We start from the raw sequence: 4,552 nt of genomic DNA on the forward strand, positions 1-4,552 counted from the left end.
TGCAGGACCTCAGTACAATGATGACCTGAGTTCAGAACCCTGGCATCCACATGAAAAGCTGTACTCCAAACACTGGGGAGGCAGAGACAGGGGGGGTCCCTGGGATTTGCTGACCACCTAGTTTAGCCAAATCGGTGGTTGCCAGGTTCAGTGGGAGACCCTATCCCAAAAACTACAGAGGAGAGTAGTTGAGCAGACACCTGACATTTCCCTCTGGCCTCTATACAAGCATATAAAGAGAAGTTTTGGGACTCACTTCCTGGCAGTGTGGGGAGGTGGTTCTTGAGGTGATGAGCTCCTTTGAGGAGTAAACCTGGGATCACTGTCTTGCTTCCAGATACTTCTTCACTCCCCACAGGGATGTTGATGGAGGTAAAAGCCATTCATTTCTTTTCCCTGTTATGTGACTAATGACTCCAACGTCGTCTTCCCAAGCTCCAGAATGCTAGAAAGAGGGCTTAGTTCTCAGGCTTGAACCTTGGAGATTACCTCGAGGGAATAGTAGCTATCACCTACCCATTCCTTCAGTCTACACCTGTCTGCTGAGTACCGGCACCCGACGAAGCAGGATAGAGGATTCTCTCAGCATGCAAGAGAATGTGCAGTATGGAGCTGATCCAGGGCACTGAGCAGGGGACCTCACCCAGTCTGGGCTGACGGCTCACAAAGCAAGTTCAGTCAACAAGGCTGACCCCAGTAAAGTAGGGAGGAGAAGACACAGACAATGTGCCTAAGAGATGCCATAGCATGGGAACTTCCTGGAGATTAGAAAATACAGAGCCCAACGGGGGATCTGAAAACAGAGTCTGGTTCATCGAGCGAGAGGCACGAATAAGGAGGACTAAGCCAAGGAAGGAAGCAAGCAATGGGTCCCATGGGGCTTTTTAGTCACCCTTTGAGCACCTCAGGTGTGTGTGGGGGGGGGTGGATGTGAATATTTATGAACTAAGTTGTGTGGACCCAGCTGGAGAGGAGGTTGAGGGAGAGGATGCTCAGGGATTCTTCAAGCTGTAAGCAAACATCCATGCCTCTGCTCATATCTCCCTACCACCTTGCACTAAGCTGGTCCCTGGAAAGATGCTTCTTTTGATGAGGAAGTGGTTTCCTTGACAACAGCTCCATGCACCTTCCCAGTCTCTCTGAGCTGTGGTCCATTCTTGACCCTTGAGAACATCTTTGCCCTCTTCTTCAAAGATTTGATGACTTCATCTGGCCTTCTGTCCTCTGGGATAGACAGTTCTATGTCTTCATTTCAGATGTTGGTATATCTAGCTAGCCTTTCCAACCATCCCTAAGGCTGCATTGGGCCCTCTGAATGCCCTGTCCTCGCCTGTCCAGGTATGAACTTACCAAGAGCCACCTTTGCACCCTCCGCAGCCCAGATCCACCTCCAGCTTATCAGCAGCCCTTTGCTTCTGAGGAAAAGCTGGCTCTTGAATTCTGTGCACATCTCCCAATCAGCTGTCTTTGATGGCTCTCTCCAGGAAGGCCCATAGGCAAAGCGCAGGGCAGGAGGTTCCTGATTCTGACGTTCCCCTGAAATAGAACCCAAGGCTATCCCAGGCAAGACCCCAGCAAAGGCAGAAGGCTGGCCTCCAACCTGTACTGCTCATAGTCCATCAGAAGTCATATAGAACATTTACTGAAGGAAGGCATGGGGGCAGGGAGGGAAAATGAACAAGGCCTTGCAGAGTGGGCCCCTGGCTTGGTTGCTGGGCAAGGAGTAAGTTCTTGCAATGTGTGTGGCAGCTGGAGGCTTCCAATGGCCCGGGGATACAGACTCTGAGCTAAATTAATCATGGGGCTGGGTTGCCTGGCTGCTGCTGATTCAATCATTTTCCAGCACTGACTGAACCTCAAAAGAGCCTCGGGGGAGGGGCTGGAGAGATGGATCCATGGGTAGGAGCTCTGGCTGCTCTTGCAGAGGTCTAGGGCTCCTTTCACAGCCCTCCGTAACTCCAGTTCCACAGCACCTGACACTCTCGTACGGCCTCCACAAACACCATGAACAAGGCGCACAGATACACACACAGCAAACCCCGTGATCATACTCGTGAAATAAACAGATCTAAAATCGATTTGTTTTTGACAGAACAGCAGCGGCGAGACCGGGAGATGGTTCAGTTGGTAGAGTGCTCACCACAAAACCATGAAGACTTGAGTTCAACCCCAGCATCTCTGTACATCATCTTCATCATCATCATCATCATCATCATCATCATCAGAGTGCAACAGCACGCATCTATAACCCCACTGTTGGAGGTAGAGGCAGGAGGATCTTGGGGACTCACTGGCCAGCCAGCCTAGTTGTGAGCCCCAGACCAGTGAGAACCCTGTCTCTAAAAGCAGGGTGGGCGGCTGCTAAGGAATGACGTCTTAGGTTGATCTCTGGTCATATGTGTGTGGAACACTTACACACATCCACACACAAACACACACACACAGGCGTACACACACACTCATGCATAACCCCACACACAACAGAAGAGGAGGAGGAGGAGAAGGAGGAGGACCAACCAAGGCCCCCAAAGTCTATGGCATGGAAGAGGATTATCGGGAGAAACCGGAAAACAGTAGCCAGCTAATTTGGAAATGCCAAGTTTTGTCCCAGCTCCATCAAGGTAGTCCAGAACAACGGAGGCTGAACCAAGGGTAATGTTAGAAATGAACCTGACTTCGTGAATTAACACTCTGTGCGACACTAGGGAAGCCACCTCAGTGCTCCGAGCCCGTGCTCTAGGCTGGTATGGAGGAGAATCAGGACGCAGAGTTCACAGTCGTAAATTTTGTTCTTGGGGGAAGTGAGCCTAGGCTGGTAGCTGTGGCGGCTCCTCCAGGGCCCTGGGCCATGGGAGAGGCTTCCTTCCAGAGAAACTAGAATCAGGGTATTGTCCTGTGCATCTGAAACTCTTTTGTCTCCTGTCTTCCTGCCTCTTGTTCACTTTGGTAGCTCTGTGGGAGTAGACAGGGCTGGGAGCTACCTGTTATTTTACTGTAACTTCCCATCCTGCCTGGCTCTGCAACCTGGGCCCATCCGCTCCGCCGTAATCATTCTGCCAGGCATTGAGGTGTCTCTTACACAGACCCCAGGCATTGAGGTGTCTCCTACACAGACCCCCCGATGGGTCCAGCAGTGCATGGATGGCCTAACAGCCTGAAAACATGCCCAACAGCTCTCAATCCCACCCTGTGAGGTACAGCTTCCAGCCAGGAGGCTTTTCTGTCTTCAGCTCTACAGGTGTCTTTGTCAGGCTGTGTCACTAACAGAGACAGCCTCTCTGGCACCCTCCCTTCTTACCTGACACCCACAGGTCACCCATGAAGCACCTGCTGTGTGCAGCATGGGGCCACGAGGGTCAAGGGCACCTGAGAAACACACCACAGTCTACACCCCATCCCCCAGCAGCACACAGCCATCAGCCTGCTCAAGGTCCCGCTTTGCTCTTCCCTGCCCCTCCGACTCCACGCTAGACACTGGACCACACAGGCTCTTCTCCAGGCATCCTTGTTGGGCTGTCTCCATTGCTTTCCCCAAGCTTCGGCACTGGCTTGGCACCCACATGGGGCACTCACAGAAGGTGTTTAAAGTCTATCTGGCTCTGTGTCTTCAGGTCTCAGTTTCCCCACTTCTAAAGTGGAACAGTAACATCTAGCCTTTTGTGCAGTGGATGAAACGGTCCACCAAGCAGCTTGGACTACATGCTAGGGTATCATGCTCCGGGTGCAGCATTTTAATTTCTAATCCTTGGCAGCAAACGCTGCCCCTGACTTTGCTGGGTCAAAGCTGCCGAAGGCCTGGTTGGGTAGATTGATGCTACGTGGAATGGCTGAGTATGTAAATAGCATATGAAGCAATATTTGCCGTTTTCCCATGGCAGTCAGGAAGTGGGGACCAGGAAGATTCTGAAAGAAAATAACCTTTATTGTCTACCTATCACACATCAATGCTCAACATATAGAAGAAAAGATTACTGCAGAATGAGGAAGCAGCCGGTGGCTAGGTCAAGTCAGTAGGCCAGACTTGCACAGAGAGTAAGAAGAACCTGTGACTTTGTCAGATCCCCTGATACTTAGGAGGGGACCGGCTGGCTGGCCGGCTGGCCAGATACCCCCAGGCCTCTCAGTTCTGATTTTAGGCTTTGAGACTCCTGAGGACAGGATGCCTGGGTAGGCAAGGCAGGGGCGACGCCCAGCTCCAAGGGTCATGTGTCAACTCCTCAGCTGAGAACTTGGCTTTGGGGAATCAAAGGCTAGAGGTGGGCTGGGCTGCAAAGACGGCTTAGCCCCTGCTCTGTCCAGCCCTGGTTGGGGGCTCTCCAAGGCCACTTCTCCCACAGCCTGTACCTGGAAGGAATGGAGTCTGGCCTGCTTTCCTAGTAACCTGAAGCCTCTCTTTCTTGTCTTAGCCCTCCCTGACCCTGCTAAGTCTTCCTGGTTGTTACTCCTCCTGCTGCCCCTCCTCCTTACTCCCACCTCCTGATTCCAAAAACACTCTGATTGCCAGGGTGGGTCAATGGTTAACACTCATCAGGCTTTATATAAGCTGCCCCAG

Source organism: Meriones unguiculatus, chromosome 7 (genome assembly GCF_030254825.1).
Source record: "Meriones unguiculatus strain TT.TT164.6M chromosome 7, Bangor_MerUng_6.1, whole genome shotgun sequence".
Taxonomy (NCBI): Eukaryota; Metazoa; Chordata; class Mammalia; order Rodentia; family Muridae; genus Meriones; species Meriones unguiculatus.